Raw genomic sequence first — 20643 nt, 5'->3', positions numbered from 1 at the left:
CATAGCGAGAGGATAAGGGGCCAGAAAATAACCAATTCGGCCAAATGTTAACAGTTATTTGTAGTCAGGAATTGATTATTTTTACAACTAGTATATTGGCGAGAATCATGCCTTCAATTTCCTTAGCATTTTGTTGGAGGCTGAAGAAGTCAGTGGAGGTAGCTGGTAATTAAGACACGCACCTGATGCAGGTAATATCCTAGGCCTGTTTGTGTACACACGCGTGTCTTCTGCATCACTCAGTACTCTGCAGATGCAGCCTCCTGTCATATACAGTGTTTTTCTTCTAAGCTTCATTATCTGTTTCAGTTATCAACTTGAACTGACTGAATGCAGAGTTATTACGTCCCTTATGCATAAGATAAGGCTGTTTAATTGTCTTAATTTGTAGCCTGTGTTTCTTTTGCGCAACCTTTACATGCATCTAGGTCCAAGATTTTCTGGACTGATCATAATTCTTCATTAGCTCATAAATGCTAATTCAGAAGATTGCATTCTTCCTCTGCAGTTTTTGTAGTTGTTACATCTTTGTGTCAGTTCTCACTTGAGGTGTGTGTCTTCCAATTACAGTGTGTCTCTATAACCTTTTGGTGATTTCAAGAGCAGTTTCATTGCCACTGAAAAGGAAATTATTGACAATTTATAACCTGTTACAGTTCCTGCTCCACCTGCCATTTTCTAACTCCCTAGACTATTGTGAACTTCAAGAAGACTGCGTTTTAAAAATCTTTTACCATCTGCTGTATACTGCTTAGTGCTTGATATCCTGTTAGGGCTTCTTGAACCAATTTTTGCAGTCTAGTTCTATTTGCATTTCCCAAGCTGAGCCAAGAGACAATTAGATAGCAGACAATTTGTGAGTCTCAGTCCTTCCCTACTGAGTTGAGAATGTCATGCTTAAGTATTCCAGGTAACCAGTGAGGTTTTCTTTCCTTCCAGTCATTGTCTGCAGTTGTAAGTCTTTCCTGCATGAGCCTGAAATTTTGCAAAACAAGATTTGTGTCATAGTTTAAATTGACTGTGTCTGGTATGATTAATTCCTTTTTCTGTAAAACCATAACACTGCACACATGTTCTCTGTGACAATGTGCTACTATTTTCCTTAATTTTGAAACTCGAAGCTCTCTTTGTTTTCACTATCGTGTCAAATTTCCCATTTATTGGAATAATAAACTGTGAATCTCAGACTAGCCATGTACAAAGTCATTGTCTGAAGATTACCAAATAGCTGTTTTTCCCAACTTCAATTCATTCACATAATAATTTAATATCTTTCATTTCAAAGTGTCCTGCAGGATACGTGCCACAGCAGTCAAGACAACATGGTGATCTGATTCACAAGCGCGAATGGCTTATGCTGAGGAAGTTACAGAATTTCACTTCCCTCGTTTTCTTGCTTCTCTAGAGATTCCTGTCCTGAATACAGGGCTGGCTCTGCTTCTCAGAAAGCAGTAACTGAACTGCTGAAGTTTATTACACAAATGCCAAGATCTTATTTGCAATTCTGTAGCTGCTACATCAGTGTCTGAACTGTTCTGCAGCGTGGGCAGGAAACTACTGCAGCCATCCCAATATAGGACATCCCATACTCGATCATGACTCAATCCAGAGCCATTTCTGGTGATGAAGAGTGTCAGCTAACATACCTCAACCAGCAAGAGAGAATACATTCACTTGAGGAAAGGCCATATAGATAAAACAGAATTTGGCTTTAAATAGTACTTCATAAACGATCGCTTCTGAGTGTGGAATCTTTTGGTGTGGAAAATTCAAACCTGACTTCATCATACTAGGACTTGATTATCCAGTGGGGGAGGGGGGAAGAACAGTAAAAAGCCCTCATTTCTTTTTCACTGAATATATTGACCCTTGGGTATATTGGGGCATGCTGCACATTTTAGCATAAAGGCCAATCTGTTCTATAAAACTAAACACCAATGTACAACTATGTAACACCTATGGACAGAAGAAAGTAGACAAACAACAGCAACAAATACAAAGAAACCTATGAGGACAAGCCAGCACCAAGACACAGGGCATCTCTTCAGGCAATGCAGCTAGACATATAAAAACTGCACCTTGTTTGCTCTGACTGAGTTCAGGGAAGATCTTTACGTAGTCACTGTAAATAAATGGATTTTTTTGAAGGAAAACCTGATTCATATGGTTTCACATCCTAACAGACATGTGCCAATGAGGCCCCAAATATTGGCCAGTCATTTTGGCTAGAAGTGTGTTACCTAGCCGAGAGCAGTATGAATAGCAGCATTTTCAGATTGACAGATGAATCACATAATCAGAGATATCATTAATTTTCTGTTGTCCTGAACAATTTGAATTGTCCTACAACAGAGCACTTCACTTTCTGTCAGGATTCTTCCATATTAATTAAGTAGGTCAATTTTAAAAGAAAAAATTACTCAGAATTAAGTAGGTCAATTTAAAATAAAAAATTACTAAGATCAAAATTCAGGTTTTTAAATTTTGTTTACATCAAAACAAAATGCTTTCAGTTTCTTGCTTTCTCTTTTGCATTTTTTCCCCACTGTTTTTTTTTTTCCCAAATGAAATTGTATTCTGAATTCGACTTCTTATATTTATGAAAAATGTTGTCATCCTCAAAATTGTCTCAATGAGTTACATTCAGCCACCTCCTCACCTGCTTGAGCTGGATAGATTTAAATGTTGGAAACCACTTATAAAGCTCAACCATTGCATAGTGATGGAAATGTTTTTGGCAAGTGGTGATAGTGTAGACATCGCCAATAAGTGCTTCAAACTGGACGCTTTGTCTCTAAAACCCCCATTAACACTCATCAGTGTTTGATACTTATCTAGCAGCATTCTTTCTTTCCAAAATTCCAGAGGAATTTTTGCTGGACTTCTGTGCACTTTGGATCACACCCCAATCGACTGCTTCCTTTTGGAAAAATAGAAAGGCAATGTGAAAAAAAGTGTAGGCTTTCATTTTTTTTCCTTCCCTTATCTTTGTTCTGTTGTGTTGGTTTTTGGGTTTTTTTTAGGGGGGAGATTTTTTTCTTTTTTTTTGGTGTTTTTTTTAATTAAGCTAAATAATTTCTTCTCAAAGTCTGCCTTGTTCCTCTTCCATATGTTCCCTGCCTACATAAATACCTTTAGCCTCTTTATTAATTCTTTGACAAATGTGTTTAGACCTCCTTCTCACTGTTCCTTTTCTTTTTCTAGCAGGTTTTAATATAATCTAATGGTATTTAGTAGCCAGTTCAGGTCCAGTGGAAGTTTGTGCCACTGTCCTGGCATTAGTGGAGCAATACAGCTTATTCTGGGTCTTAGTTTGACCCTCCCTTCCTCTACAGTTAACACTTTCTTTCTGCAGCTCTCCTCCCACCAGAGCTTGAATAATAAAACATGCTGCAAAGCAGTGGTGTTCCTGAGAGTTAGCATTTGGGGTAGCAGATGGGGTGATAAAGAAACTGTTTGTGGGGGTGGGGTATGGCCCCTATTACTCCACACCCACTACATGTATTTTTAGCCATTAAATATAATGTGGAAATGTAATGCATTTTAGAACTGTATTTTATCAATATATTATCCCCCTAAGTACAGTACTTTATAAATATTGATAAACTTGATTATAAACAAACTCATTGCTAATTCTTGGAGAGCAGTCATCATGATGTGGCAGTGTTTACTGAAGCGGCGATTGGCGTGAGGCTGTGCTGGAACAGGACACATTTCTCCGGGTTAGAGATTTGTTAGAGGACGTACCTATGCCTCTATTCAGTTCAGTGGGTCTGCACAAGGGTACGTGGAAATAGCATTTGAAAAACAAATACTAATGCTCACATAACATCCCATGTAAGAGACATGCTAGAATCACTTCCATTCCTCTGAATCTGCACTTACTTCAAGTACTAATTACAGGGCAGCTATGAAGAAAAATAAAGGGAGCGACCCTCTCACAATTACTTCCTAGTGAAAAAGTGCAATACCTATTTCTATGATTTTTATTGAAATTAGACCTTATTCAGAATTAACATAAAAGACAATATATGTTAAGAAGAAAATGAGTGCAATGCATTACTGCTACAATTTTGTATCACCTTACAGACAATTTTTTAATATTTCTCAGTGACAATAGAAGATGAAGAAAGAGCAGCCCTCTAAATGACCCCTCACCCCATAATGAGCCCCTGAACAGAATGAGATTTCCCACCAAGCAAATTACATGCCATCATGAGAAAAACACAGAACTTGGTCTGATATAAACAGCATCCTGGGCAGTATAAGATGCTAGTCACAGAGTACAGCCGAAAGCTGTAGAAGTTATTATTTCTACATTTCTTCCATTAAAGAAAATCATGAAAATTTCCTTCTACTTTGCTCTTATACTGCAGAAATTGACATCCTGTTACTTTGTTATTTCTAACAGCTTTTCTGTATCACTACTTACATAATAATTTTTCTTAATTTAAAAAAAAAGTTAATATTCTGTTCCTTCTTTATTTCTAAGCACACATTAATTTCTCCTTCACCTGAGGGAAATTACTTCCCTGAGAAGAACACTGCTTGGAAGTTAAGCAACGGAGCTTACTGATTTTCCCTCTCTGTTTTGTTTTACTACATGAGAATACAGAAATAGGAAATGTGTATATTTTTTGCTTTACATGAAGTGGAGATCTTTCATTTAGGCTACTGAGCCACTTAAATTATTTTTCTGAAAATGTATAAAATACATGTGAAATGGTATTGCTGTAATGTAACCATCTGCATCTCATCTTAGGAAAACAGGTAGCAGCTTCATTCGCGATGTCTGTGCTTCGGCACACAGAGCGCACGGAGGGGGCTCCGATCACCAGAGATGAGACAAAAAAAATGATGAATGCATTTATGTAGGAACATCTTTCATATAATAACAGGCTATTTGTTTGATTTTTTCACACCTCTAATTTTCAAGAAGAGAGGCACTGATGGCGTTGACAAAAGGAAAAGCTTTGCTACTTTATGCAATTACTATTGTTAACTTCAGAGATGGACAAAAAGCAGTAAGAACACACTTTTGCACACACACAAATGAGGAAAACAGATTTGTTTTGACAGGCTATTATACTACAAAAATATTTATGAATGTAAGCTGCAGTGAAGTGCACCAGCCTTAGAAAATGCAAACCCAGTATACTAAATTCACTAATGTTATGGGAAGGCATGGAGAAGTGAATATAAAACTTTCAGGCTCTTTTTCTAAATAGACACGTAGACATGTACCAGGATAGCCCTGCAATTTACTATCGAAACGATTTCTTAAATGTCATAATTTTCACAAAATTATAATATTTCTTGCATACACTGTGAAGTGACCACCCTTTATTTTGCAATCACAGAGCAGAGCTGGCAGAACTGAAGTGGTTTGGCAGCTGCAGAGATGAAACTGAACTGAACAAACAGTTTCTTAAGTGATGCTTGGATAGAAGAATTTGGAAACAGTTCAGCTTTTTTTTTTTTTTTTGAATTCATTTAAATGTGTGAATCCTGCTTGTTACATTCTTGGGAGTAATTTCTATATTTATGGTACAGTAGTTATTATACTGCTAAGGAAGGAAAAGTATAGAAGTATTAGAAAAAAATCCTGTAGCAGAAAAAGTACACCTCTATTTACAGAGGTAACTCTTGTTAACACAGTATACAGTTATAGCAATATTTTTAGATACCCAAGTGCAAAGAATAATCGTTGTTTCTTTTATTCCTATCCAGTGATGCGGCTCTTCATAACAAAGAAATTTCTTCCTATGGTGTCTAGTTTTTGCATTTCTAAGCACCTAAATCCCGTAAAAACGGCTGGGAAGGCATGTAGAGGAATGTTGCTTTGTGAGTTAACAACCAGAGGGTTATCCGGCAAGCTCTGTGTGTGACAGCCTCAGCAACTACTTTGCAGAACAAGTCCCCAAGTAGCACAGGGCTCATCTGATACAAAGAACTTGCATATCACTCTCTGCAACAGGAAACACCTAATGGAGTTTTCAGTGAAGTCAGTATGTCATTGAGTCAGGCGTCTCCACAGCTTCATAAATGTCCTCAGTGTTTCAGTTTTTTCGACTTCATTTCTGAGCTTTTCTGATCACAGGGGCAAACATACTTTACTACTCGAATTTTCTTTTCTCTTGAGAGGCCAAAAAAGAAGAAAATGAAAATGCTTGCAGAGAATGACTATCTGTATCTCATCAACAGCTTCTCATTCAGCATGAGGTCTTCAAAGCAAATGAAGATTTTGTTTTTGCTGCCATTTGGTCACCCTAATCAATGCAGCCAACTGGCTCTGCTTTTAATACATAAAAGCTTCTGTGACTTTTATCTTTTGTCTAGATCCAGAATATTGTATGGAAGGAAATAACGGCTCTTCGGATGAGCTTCATTAATTTTTAGCTACAATGTTTTGGATTTTAATAGCGTTACAGACTTTAACTGGGGACAGCTTATCCAGCATCCAGTACTAAAGACTCATGAATAGTGTGATTCTCTGATTAACAGAGGTAGACCACATACATCGAAGACACTGGTAATTAACCAGTTAACGTGAAGAAAAGTCATAGAAAAATGCAGGGTTTAGGATTGAATTTTCTATTTATGCAAGTCAATAAGTATTTTGGTGTCACAAAAAATGTAAAAGCAGGCCCAGCATGTACCTCGTCATGTACTATCTAATATAAAGTGGTTATTCTTCAGTGAATGTATATATTTCTTTACTACCTCACTATTTGTGGGCCATGGATCTCCATGATGTCTGTCATCCCTTCTGCAGTACAAATGATCCAAAGTCTACAAACATTCCTTTCACATCAACAGAACTCACAGGAGATTCTTTGTATTCCAGAGTATATTATCATTTCTCTTTGATATTTTCAATTTCAAATAGCTCTGTGAATATTGCATTGCTTTTACATTTAATAGCTGAAGGATAGCTACTTCTTAATTGTGTTACACTTCAGACTCAACTCTATACTATAAAATAAGTATGCTTTAATAGCATTCTTCTTCTCAGTTTTCTGGCCTTTGTATAATCACATACCAAAAGACAGAATCAAGAAATTTATAGTAGCAAACAAACAAACAAAAAAAAGGCAGGCATAAAATGACTGTTTTTGAGAAATTGCAGAAAAATGCATGAGGTCCCTGATAGTGTTAAGTCTTATGCATGTGCTTACTTTTAAAACAGATACTTATGTTTCTCCGTGTCTGGGCTGTCACATATCTTGCCTTTTCCATCTCAGTCAAGTGCATGTTATATATGTTTGGGATGAGAAGACTGGCAGATTTGTTGTCAGGGTCTTTTGATAATTCTGCCATACTGTATCTTTGCATGTGTGTATCTACTGCCTTAGCGAAGGATAAAGATTTTCAAAATAAATTAATTCATTTTCAGTAGTATCGCATAAAAGAAACTGTAGTGATAATATTCGATGAGGACAAAAATACATCATAATGAATGGTACATAATGAACAATTGCCATTAATCACTGCATATATTGTTGATGCTAGTGCACCACACACCAATGCTGCAGTACTACAACAGCTATGGCAAGCTGAACACCCTCTCTATGCTCCTACTTTAAGAAGGTGATGCTTCTCATTGCTAAGTGTAGCAACAATTGAGGAAAGAGAGAAAGAATAAAAAACAGAAACCCTGATCGCATTTTGTGACAAGGAAGCATTTATACGTTGAGAATCTATTCAGAGATGATTCAAAGAAACTTTGAAGAAAAGAGGTGACACATGACTATCTATTGTATTTCAAACCTCATTGCTGTATTTCTTTCACTAAGGGAGAAATTGGAATTATTAAAACAGAGATTATGACAACAGAGCTATTTTTCAGAAGACAATGCCTGCAATGCAATAAGCTTGTTTGTTAAGGAGCTATATCACTTCCAAAAAATCCTTCCATTCTTTTCCACAGACTCGGACACTTGTGATCTGAAATGGATACTGGTTAAGAATAAAACACAAACAACTCACAGAGCTTTTCAATTATGAAATAATTATTTGAAACAAATATTAAAGATTTGTAGATTCAGTGACCTTATGTTTCTCTTGCAAATATTTTCCTTTGTAACACAGTCATGGAAGCAATAGGACACAGGCTCATAATGTGGTTAGCTTTAAAGCTTTAAAGCCCCGCATCAAACATATGAATTACAAATCCAAGTAGCTATACATAGCAAAAAAACTCTCTTCATACCTCATTATTAGGCTAACTTTTTATAATGTCCCCTATGCTCCGGAAAGGACAGGGAGAATTTATTCCCTATTGGTGAAGGCTCTCTGAGTTCAGCATCCACTTCACATTTGCTTGAATTTCATTCTACTGCTGGCAAAAGAAATTTACTCCTTAAGAGAAGCCTGACTCACCAGTCACATTTAGGGGTACTCACATTTAGGGGTGAGGGACCGTTTCATTTGGTCTCTTGTGTAATGTAAAAGTATTCAGTTAGCAGAAAAGATGCTTCTTCTTCCACTGGCCTTTTCTTATTTGAATGAGTGTTAGAATCAGAAATCATAAGGGGTCATTTGCTAGAATTTCTCTCATTCCTGTATTTTTTATCTTCATTAAGCGTGCATCTAACTATGAGCATACAAGGCAATAGGATCTTCTGAGAAGAAAAGACACTACTCAGAACACCCCAGTGTTTAGTTAGACACTTTGCAAAATCTGTCTCCATTCTGAAAGCAGAATTATCATTTTTTTATGAACTGTGCCAAGTTTCATACGATTCTGTGCGATACCTGTAGTTTTCAGTATGGGATATTAAAAATTCAAAATCCATACTCACTGTTTGAAAATGACTAAGCAAGTTAGATATCAACAACTGCAAGCTAGTATTATTTTTTGCAGTTCTTAAAGCTTGCAATAATTAAGTGTTCTAAAATGGCACAGGTAAATGTATTCCACTTAATTTTGAACTCTTCCTAGTATCAGTGTGAACATAATGTGATGGTTCTTATTTGCCAGGAGGGCTTCTAAATATTCAGGACAAGACCTATGTCAGCGTGACTTCATTATCTTCTAGAACCATAGCTCTCTGGCTTTGTCTCTCATCTTTAAAAGTATAATAAGTACCCAATAATCACAGAAAATTGCTGTGCTAGGTTGGCACCATCTGCCACTGTCATGAATATGCTTGGCTTTTTGTTCTCACTTCAGTCCTCTTTGAATGAAACAAAGGAAACATGCATTTCACTTTTCTCTACACGAGCCATGAGCTAGTCATCTTCTTCAGGCTGCTCCACTGCATCCTACCCAATGAAGGAAGCCAGCATACCCACTAATGTATTAGGATAACACAGGGCTGGCAGAGTTTCTTGGAAGTTGCTTTAACGATCACTTCTTGAGTTTCAGCAGTTTTATTGCAATTATTCCTTTTCTGTACAATTTATGAATGTGGCTTTGCCAAAACTCTCACTTTTGCCACTATTGATAAACAATGATAAGAAAAATAATTTTGTGCAAAGAAGACAGAACTGGTGATCTTCTGTTACATGTCATGCAAGAATGACATGTGGGCGGATGCTGCAGTTCTGTCACTGAAATGTTTTTAATTAGAACTGCTGGGACTTTCCTTCTTGTGTTTGTTTTACAGTTTCTCCTTCTTTCTTTTATTTTTGTTGTTGTTCTTCTTCTCTCATGAACTCAGTTTGCATTTATTTCAAACTACATTTACTAGAGGGTTGCTTTCTTTTCTATTAATATTATTATAGCATGGTATAATATATACTATGTATAAATGTAAGCATTAGTTTAATACCAATTGGAGGTACCAAAGCAAAAACATTATTAAAATATAGTACCAAACATTCTAAAATTTTTTATCTATTTAACCTCTCATTTAATAATAAGGGAGTCAGTGCTACCCTAGTAACGAAACAAATACTGCAATGTAAACAAAAGAACTATGCCTAAAATTGCAAAGATGTTAACAAACTAAAATAGTATAAATTAAGGTTGTTTCTGTTATATCCCTGCAATGCGCGCACTCAGTTTGTTCAGTGAGTTTGAAGGCTGTTAAAACACTTATCGGCTCTATCTGCTTCACCTCAGAATGATATACAGTATTTCAATGTATTTATTTTTGTGCTATCATGAATTTTTATTAAACAAAAATCTCATGCATGGTTATTAAACAAACCTCAAGCAGCAAAGTCTTAGGTGAAGATTTTAGAGGTGAAATATCAACTGCGTTGCTTCATAGAAGCTACAGTTTAGTAGCTGTTAAAAACAAAAATTCAGGACTCCGTTTGGTTTTGACTTTGTGATCCTTTTAGTTTAGCTCCTGAAAAGCCAAACACAGTTATACAGAATTTGAATCCTTGCAGTTCATAGGCTAAAAGGTGAAATGCAAAATAATTTACATTTATATTTGCCTATCAAAGCATTGAATTCTATATTTTAAAATGTTAATAGGAACTGTTTAGTCATACTAATGATGGGGTATCTTTAAAAAGACAGCAGTATTTTGCAGAACAATTCATTTAGGAAACAGTCACATGACCTTTTTAACTGCCTTTAAGATAGCAATAAAATTGGCTCAGCCAGTCAGCCCTAATGAGGAAGAGAAAAAACCACCAACCTTGCCTCTTTCCTCTATCTAATTATAAACATCATTGTCAACTGATTCTAAGATCTGCTGAATCCTAATTGACCTCAGTGTACAATAAAAGATGATCAGAGCTGCCAAATGAAATGTTAAAAATAAATAAATAATAAACGGTAATTACTGCTTATTCTACTACTCATAATTGAAACTTTTACTTACAAGTTTTTGCCAGGTTGAAATTTTTCGAATTTGGGCACATTTTATGTGTTATCAGTGTCTACAAATAAGCAGCTAATGGGATGGAGAAACTCAGCTGGAAATAAACAGCGATGATGATTGAGCATATCATTTGTCTTCAAGTAGTCTATGGAAGTATTAACTTTTCTTTGAAAACAGTATATTTTTTACCTAACTAGATAATTCCTAGTGACATTTTCAGGAGCTTCTTCAAAGATGCTAATCCTGCAAACATTTATACGTATGCTGCAGTTTAACTACATGTTAATCTCCTGTGCTTACATAAACTGATGTGACCATTAATTACACTAAGAAATTTGACTATCTTCAGGACTAGGTCCTAACTCCCTTCCTATTCTACAGCTGTAATACATTCAATGTTGATTAAAGGAATTTCCATACACAGAATTTATGCTAGCAAATAGATTAGCTAGATTTCTGATTACCTAGATGGGGCACACATCTTCCTATTTCTTGTTACAAAACTGTGTCTGTCCACAGCTATTCCATGGACAAATTTTAAGAAGCTGAAGCCTTTTGCAAAGTTTGCCTTACTTGAAATCCTTAGGGCTGCCTTTGAAGTATTGTACATGACAAATTCCCTGTATTTACTTTCATCTGTGTATGTATAACTAGTACAACTATCTGTACCATACAACATCAATCTTAACACAAGACAGCAGTTAGAAACATAGAAGAATAATATCCCTGTCACTTGTACTAGCCTCTATCCTAATGCAACATCCAATCAATCCAATGTGAGCTTCCACATTTGCAAGAAAAAAATTGCATTAAGACACGGCCGAGTTTTGACAAATAGGCTTCTTGTTTATAACTCCACATCTAAAAAGAATGCCTTGTTCTCATTCTGATCATTAACTGACAAGCCATATGAAATTTAGAAATAGATTGCTGCAACTCCATTTTTCAACTATTACTACCTGAATCTCATTACAGACTTTCTTACATAGCACCTCACTAATGCAAATCATTCTCTGGCAGGAGATACATCTGTTTTCAATTTTCATGATTATGCGGATAAGGTAACATGATGATGAATCAAGAAAACTATGCTGAAGTGGTCACTATTCTCTATCACTCGAAAGATTAAAATGAAGATTCTTACTTGAGGGGAAAATTATGGCAATAAAGGGGAAGGCTACATTTTTAAAGTTATTATCACTTCAAAGTCTCCTTGACAGAGTCATCTTTTCTGAATCTGTCATTTCAGAGTCCATTTCATTGTCTTCAGCTTTGCTGCTGACTCCCAGCAGACTTAATTTGTATGTAGGTTATATTTTCACAGTAAAATGAGACAATAGTTTGACAATACAATATAACAATATTCTGCAGCAATATTGGCTTAGCATACCTACTTTCTAATAGAGGCAAATTTGGCTTGTAAGTGATCGCATTGCTACAACTGAGAAACACTGTGTGGTACAGGAGCAAGTGGTGTGAATTGGTAGGGTCAGAGAACGAGCCAGCATTCATGCCCAAGGCAACTAATGTTCAAGCCACAGTCTCGGCTGCAATGGTAATATGCACTAGTGTAATCTGCTCTTACTATTGGCGTTACCTAACAAAAATGCAGTGGCAAGGGTCCTTTCATCCCTCAGAAAACAGGTTACAAGATCTATGGGGATTTGGGGTGGCTGACACGCTAACGCTTGTTCTGCTGTGTTTTCACCACTGTTGTCACCTCTGCTAGCTAGCATTTATGGTACTACCTTCACTTCGCCGTGTCACAATGTACCTATTATGCAAATAAGGTGGTTGGAATTTCTAAATTTTGTATGTATATATAACAAGAGTGGTAATAATTATCATTTTAGGCAATAAATGATCATAGACTATTCTTATGTTTCTTACTTCTGAGCATGTCTTTGTAAAAAAATAAAGTAAGGAAAGAGACTGAATTTACAGTGAAAAAACCGAAACATACATTTCTGAAATGAATTCATGTAAGAAAGAAAAAAAGCAGATATAAGTATTTTTAAAATTAAGCCCACTTTTTAAAGTAGGCATTTTATATGGATCAAAATGCATCTTGGTATTTTTAATCCTACACCAAATGATTAAAGATATTTTGACAGGCATTTTTTCAAGTGTGAAATCCTCCACATAATATCTCAACAATCTCTACTGAGCTAAAAAAACTGATTTCTGTAATTTAAGATGTGCAATATTAAACTTTATAGCAACAAAATCATTGTAGATGCAAAGACATCTAGGGGAATACAAGCAGAAGATATTTCTGTCAGAGCATTACAGAGAAATTAACTAGTAAAATCGTTTTTATGTGAAAATAAACTAATAAATTCAAATCTGAAACTTCACCACAGGATATTTTGCAAAAAAATCTAATGCATGCCACCACTTTGTTCCTACTTCCCCCCCCCCCCCGACCATGTAAGGTGATTTCTTCAGCTTATTCTTTTCAAACCAACATTATAAAAAGAATGGGTTTCTGTGGCATTATTTTCATGCCACATAAGATAGCCCTAAACTTATATGAATTTCTATAGCATCAAAACATTTTTAATTATTTTTATTATTTTTACTTTAGTTTCTTGCATTGTCTTTAAAAGACAAAAATCTGACGGTATACAGTTGTGGAAAAAACATAACTGAATGTGAAGAAAAGACACTTCGTACTTAAAATAGAGAAAGTCTCCGAGCAGAGAATTACTGCGGTGCACGCTTTGTTGTAGTTTCATGGTGCCAAGTAAAATCGCAGCTAAATATCAGGTAAATCCAAGATATTAAATGCTGACTACACGAGAAGAGATTATAGAATATTCAACTATTTTTTTTAGTATTATAATACTTTTCAGGTAGAATAGGTCATAAGAGAAATGAATAGAAGGGTCAAACCCTAGCATCAAATAGAAAGGAATTTTAAGATAACCAAGAAGAATGTCTGTAAGTATGTGAAACATTTGTTTGCAAGATACAATGATGTTTTAAGCACATACCTAGTGCTTTCTCCACATGCTGAGTAACCAGGCTAATTAAAAAGCCCATACAGCTCTTGTTAAAATCTGTTCAAATTTTTGGAGCACCTGTTATAACAGAATGCCCACAGACTTGATAGTTTAGAGCCAAGACACCTGCTACCTTATGTCTCACAGTATGTTCAGTTTTATACTGATAGTAAAAAAAAAAATCCACTTTCTGACATTTAACAATCTCATAAATGATAAGAAATAAATTGCAAAATTTCATAATTTAACCCTTGACTGTCACTTCTCTTTGCCCTACCTATAGCTTCTTGTGAGCAGACAATACAAAGAGTATTTGGGGGAGTATCTAATTTCATTGTTGCTGAATTAATTGTTTACTTTACCACACTGAGCACAGCCCATGATTCCTCCTATGCTTTGTTCCACGCATTTTCTAGCTGTGGCTAATACTTGAGTAAATATAGTTTATCAGGAAAAGGGAATGTCTCTGACACCTGCAGTAAAATCCAGAACGTCTGTATTTCCTTCTCCTTGAACTGGTCTTTTTTCTCTGTTATTAGCCCAGATCACTCCAAACTAAAATATATTGAGGAAACAGTTACATTTTACTCCAAAACTTTGTTTAAATATGAGCTGGCCATATTAATATCAATGTGCCTCAACACAGAATTTTAATATACGTCTCACTGATCTCTCTAGAATGGAAGTAAATTCCAAAGAAGTAAATGAATTATTAGCAAGCAATTACCAACTGATGTAAAAAGCAATGAAAGGACTGATAAGAAAATAACTGTGAGCACAATAGCTGTGACAGTGACTCTAATCTTGTCAACGTTAATGCACGTGACTAATTGTGCACATATATGAATACACCGTATGACTATCTATAGGATGATGTGGGTATCTGAGTCATGCTAAAAGCATTTTATGTAACAAATTTCAACAGGAATAGGATTTGATCAACAGATTCCATAAGAGACTGTTGTAATTATGTAGCCATGGCTACTGGTTCAATTTGAATTCAGTATTTAGAAAGACACTGGAAACAGGGTTCTGTGAAGAGACTCCACAAACACGCTGAAGTCAGCTGCCCTTGATATTCTGCAGCTTGGATCACAAAAATAGAGATTTGTGCATTTGTTGCATATAATAATGCTTTAGGTATATTGATGGAAAAGAAATGCAAACCTCTCAGAACTACGTTATCTTGGAGGAACATTTGAGACCTCACACTGAATTCTCAAGCAGACACTAAGCTACTCACATGTTAGAATATATGATAAACTTGAAGAAAAATGTGAAAACCGCCCCTGAGAGGCACTTTGTATACCTCTACTTCTGTTAGTTAACATTTCTACTGTGGTGCAGGTAATAGGGAATGAAAACCTGCACCTCAAAGAACAACATGAGGAAATAAAAGAGCAGAATGTGCAGCAGAAAAGCCAGAGTAATAAAAATAATAGCATCAACATAGGTCTTCAACAGAAAAATTTAAACCATGTACAATGCTGCACAAGTACTGCACAGTGAATATTTTGAGAGGAATAACAGCCTAATGCTTAAACAATTACTTAAATTGTTTAAGTATTTCTTTGTATTTCAAGTTTCCTTTTCACATAGCACATGTATTAGTAGTGAATGTGCTGATTTTTTTTAACACGTCTCATTTCCATTTTGAAATTATTTTAGTTTAAGCCAGAGAAATTAATTGGTAGAAGCTATTAAAAGTTCCTGCAAGTTCTGTACAGTGTTAGTTGTGGAAATGGCATTTTTTCCAACCTTTGCCTATTGATTTGCCTTTGAGATAAAATGCAACACAAAAGCAGGTGATAAGCCTTTGTTAATGCCTTTGGGATGAAATGCTGGAGCTACAGTCTACTGTTGATAAACAGATTTTGAATTAATTAGTTCTGCATAATTATCTGAGTTAATAAGTCTTAAAACTGAACGCAACTGGTCTTCTTGCAATTGCTTATGCACCTCATGCCAGCCATAAAAAGTGTTTTTATTTTCTAAAAGATCATCAATTGAAGAACCTATTTTTAAACAAGGTAATAATAAAATATTCTACTGTAAAATGGCATATGGCAGAAGAATATTAATTGCAGTTATTTTTGTTCAATTCCAGGGGTACATAGTACAGCTCTGCAGAATTCGGGTCAATTTGTTGGCAAAGGAAGAGATGGGCTCTGTGCTGCTATTGTTTTCAGTCTATGTAGTAAAGTCTCTTTGCTTTGGGGGCTTAACATGGATAAAGCCAAGCAACCAGACCTCAGAATTGAAGGGAATTAAGGGAGAGGCTCTTGTCTATGCCTACCTGAAATTTGGGGACTTGAACCATCTCAGGTTGAAGCAAGTTTTAAAATGTTGAAAGACTACAGCTATGTCCCTTGTATTGCTTTGAAAGATTAGGTGCTTGGGGATATTTTGGATTCCTTTATTTCTCTGCTAAAACATAATTTAGAGACTCAGGATGACTCTTGTCAAAGCTTAGAAGGCTGTTAACGTATAAAACAAGAACAGAAAGCTGCTATTAAACTGATATGAAACTTCTTTTGCTGTTTTTCTATTTTGTGTGTCAAAGACAAAAAGTTGAGATAAAATATCCTTGTGTTCCTGCTCCCTGATCTTTGATTTTCCTTACAGATTTCCTTACTCCCTCCAGTATTCTGGTGACATCCTCTCCCTCTGGCCAAAAGCTGTAAACACTGCAACTAAAAATTCCTTCATGTAATTGTTCCAATGTCATTCTCCTGTGATATCAACATTTCACCAGTTCTCCAATTGCTAACAAGTCCTTGGGGGAAGATAAGGCTGACATTCATAGCACAAAACAAGCTTTCAGGGGTTTTGATTCTGAAGAGCAGTAATATATGCAAGCCTGATTACAGTTTCCTCTGCAGCTTACTGTATGTAATTTTTAAATTTTTTTTTTAAGAGGGAAGCACATGGAACATGAAGTCCTGGCAGGTGTAAGAAAGTAACATTACTTAAAATCTTTCATTTTGAATGTATACAAGTTAGATGTCCACTTCTAATTAGGATTAAAGTTCTGCATGTTGAAACAGCTTTTCAATCCTATCCTCTTGATAAAGAGAAACAAGGTCTATACTTCAGCCTCAGTGATCTCAAAAATTTAAACAAATGATACTAAAAATCATGACAAGAAATCAATTTCCACTTCATATCAGTAAGCTGTGAACTTCTCCACAGGTTCAACACTTCATAAAGACTTTGACCAATATCTATTTCCTTTTCTTCTAATCTCATCATATTACCTTTCTTAGTCCATTTTTTTCTCTCGCATACTCCAGCAGTTGTTTTCCTTTTCATTAAATTTTCATCCAATAATTTCTCCTCTATTTTTCATGATGATAGCAGGTGTTACATCTGAACCAAGAACATCATAAGAAGAAGCTGGCTGGAGCCAGAAGAAAGAGTGCTCACTCAGTCCAGAGCATACTGACGTCACAAAGAGACATGATGCCAGAATCCATACGCATTTAACTGATCTCTAAATTAGACAAAATCATTTCTCGATTAAGTCATTTTCAAAGATTTAAAGCCTGCCAGAATATTTTGACGGCTCATGACTAAACCAGAATTTATAGGGCTGACAAAAGCATATCTACGTCAAAAAGTGTAGTGTCAGTCAAATTATTAATCCTTGCCTTAATTCATGGTTCATGTTAGCATCTCAAACAAAGAGATTCCACTCAGTTTAGGAGAAAATGATGCACTTTTTCCCTTGATTAATTCTAAGAAATGACTGCTGTTTGGGATTTTTTCCAATAGTTATGATAATCCACAATGAGAAAGATGCTCACTAGTTAAATCACTAATAGTTATAAGCAGCTAGAATTAAATTGTATAAAGAAGGTTTCTGGAAAGGTTTGAGCCTACTGTAAGTTTCTGGGAGCCAGTAAAGAAATACATAGACAAGAACCCAAGTGGGGGCTAGTGCACTCCTCTGGAAGAAGGGAGATCTGCAGTCAGGTCTTCAGGATCCAGATTCTTACACAACCTTTCTCTTAGGTTTTCTCCTGGAATAGAACTGCCGTTCCCTTCTTGATTCTTTTTACTTTCCAAATGTACAATGTGCCAGGTTCTGTGCTTGTGCAGTTCCACAGATTGTAGAATCTATGCACAGCAGCTAGCTAGTAGTTATGACACATTAGCATAACCATGGAATCAGTAGGAATATATTAAGTCCTGAGGATTATGGTTATTGAGAGCTGTATCCTGGTCAAAGACAAACACTCCCATGTACAGCAATGGCAGAAAATTGCTTGCCCAGTACTTCTGAGCAGAGGCAAGCTGAGTGGGACGGAGGTGGTTTTCAGAGACGCTGCTTGTTAGACAGGGCCTCAGCACTTCCCTTCACATCTTCTGTGAGTCAGAACAAGAAAAGTGGTAAAAATAAATACGTGGGAGGTGGGGAAAATGCATTATGGTTATACTTTAATTACAAATGGATCGTTCAAGTCATGGTGCCTTTACGGACATGTAATTTTATATTATGCAGAAAATAGCAACAGGATGCTTAACGTATTGCAGAAATGTGGAACTATTCTAAAATGGGTGGGTGTCAAGAGTGTCTGTACGATGTCAAAGGATCTTTATTTTTTTAACAGAGATTTTGGTCGTCACAAACCTGATGTGATCAGCTGGCTGTTCTCATCTCTCAAGTTTCCTCTCACAGACACAGAAAATAAACCAAATAATCCCCCAAAAATTAATTTATTACTTCAAGTTCAGCCTTTTCTTATTATATCATCTGAACAATCTCCAAAATGTATGTGTTACTTAAGTTACATTTTGATGGGAGATTGTAATTTTGGATTTTCCCATGTGGGGGGAAATCCATTCTTCAGAAGAAAACTGATCTCCTCTTTGTAGTCAAGGAAGTGCTCACAGTGTCTGGAGCTAAGCCAGAACACTTTATACTCTACAGTTATCGCAGGTGCAGGAGGTTTCCCTCTTTACTTTGTGAAGTAGCTATAGAGAAGTATATTTTTCCCCTTTCATTTTAAAATGAAATCTGAATAAATGCTGATTTGTAGTATGTATACAAAATAGAAGTCTGCTGTTCACTGAAAGGTGATGGCATTATTCACCATTTGTACATGCTGTAAACAAAGAGCATTGCAGAACAGGCAGGAAGAATTATCTGGTACTGAAGAATTATCTACTTAAATTAAATTGAGATCTTAAGCAGGAAACATCAGGCAAAGGAAAAGATGGAGAAGGGGAACATGAGGAGGAAAAAAGATATTTTACAGGATCACATCGGTAGTTAATTCTGGTGCTGGACAGTAATGAAGACTTCCAATATATGGAAGAAAGAAAAGGAGAAAAAGAGGAGAGGAGAGGAGAGGGAGAGGGAGAGGGAGAGGGAGAGGGAGAGGGAGAGGGAGAGGAAGAAAGAGGAAGAAAGAGGAAGAAAGAGGAAGAAAGAGGAAGAAAGAGGAAGAAAGAGGAAGAGGAAGAGGAAGAGGAAGAGGAAGGACAAAGAGGAAGAGGAAGGGGACGAAGAGGAAGGGAAAGGGGAAGGGGGTAGAGGAAGGGGAAGGGGAAGAAGGGGAAGGGGAAGGGGAAGGGGAAGAAGGGGAAGACATCATTTCTGTCTTTATCCTATATGTTTTTAGAGTATTAAAAATTTCAGTTTTGTCTTGTTTTCTTTTTAATTTTGGATTTCTTTCTCCATTAAAAAAAAAACTTAAAAAAGTTTTTGTTTTGAAAAATTCTTGCCAGTATTGAGAGATTTGTCCCATTCTCTGACTCTGTGAATAGTATGCTATTCTCAGAAAAAAACTGTGACAAATGTGCCTTTAGCTCACTAAAAACACAACTAAATAGTCCACTGCTGGTTAAGTCTAATCAGCTCCACTGTGCTGAATGTCCTATTTGCTTCTTTGTCTCAAATACCATTTTCATTCTATCTCTTTCTGTTATTTTTTTATTTGAATCTATACACTGTTGCTGATACTTAATCCCTCAAATAATATAGCATCTTGGACTCCCCCCCAAAAAAAACAACCTGGGACACCAGTGTGCAAGTTCTGAAGCACCAGTTCTACAACAAAAGCAGAAGCATACAGTGTTCAGGAAGCATATGGACTGGATAACACATTAATTAGAACAAAGAGAACAGGGAAGTGTAATGTTGATGAGTATGATAAGATTTCAACTCATCCATTAGCAGCTTGAACATGGTCAAACTCGTTTGCTGGCATCCCAGCACAAGAGAGCTTTAGGGTGCAATTTGAGGGTAAATGAGCAGTGTCCAATATCCAGGAAAAGAGCTGGATGAAGCTCTGATTTACCCATGCCTAGCTTGAGCAAAGTGACTTCCATGAGGAAGGAGTCTGTAGGTGATGTGAGAAGTTGCACAAAGGTATGCTATTGCACTGTCTGTGGCACTAAGAGCAACATACTCCTAGGGTGACGAGGCTTTAATGTACTGTGTTGGATGGACTCACTGGTTTCCACCAGTGCTCACCTGGATGTCTATTCACTATTCTTTGCTGTGGGCCTTGGATATACATATTTTATTTCAGATGCTTGACCATTGGTGTCAAGTGAAGATTTGGTTTGTGCAGTATTCACCAGGAGCTGTCTGTTGTGTTTAGGTAGGAAGATATTCTTCAGCTGAGCTCTCCTATTCACCCCCCAACATCTCAAAAGCATAATTCTATGGTGAACTTTGCATATAGGTTGTTTAAACTGTGTGGACAAATCTCTCAATTTTTCAGTTTCTGAGAACTAACTGATCTATTCTTCCTTTTCTTTTCTTTTCTTTTCTTTTCTTTTCTTTTCTTTTCTTTTCTTTTCTTTTCTTTTCTTTTCTTTTCTTTTCTTTTCTTTTCTTTTCT

General features: G+C 36.2%; 1 long non-coding RNA gene across 5 annotated transcripts in view; it reads right to left on the bottom strand.

Annotated features, from left to right (window-relative positions):
- The window catches only part of LOC110399710, a 124195-nt gene that overhangs the window by 78038 nt on the left and 25514 nt on the right, over positions 1-20643 (bottom strand). For 2 of the 5 annotated variants that reach the window (XR_002439370.1, XR_002439371.1), the window contains exon 1: positions 17047-17212. The exons of the other annotated variants lie outside the window; for them this stretch is intronic. This is a non-coding gene — a long non-coding RNA (uncharacterized LOC110399710). Of the gene's footprint in view, positions 1-17046; positions 17213-20643 lie in introns of those variants that run through there. 5 annotated transcript variants of the gene reach the window in all.

The sequence above is a fragment of the Numida meleagris genome, chromosome 5 (assembly GCF_002078875.1).
Source record: "Numida meleagris isolate 19003 breed g44 Domestic line chromosome 5, NumMel1.0, whole genome shotgun sequence".
Taxonomy (NCBI): Eukaryota; Metazoa; Chordata; class Aves; order Galliformes; family Numididae; genus Numida; species Numida meleagris.
The sequence above is the reverse complement of the archived record's forward strand: the minus strand, read 5'-3'. Positions and strand labels throughout refer to the sequence as shown.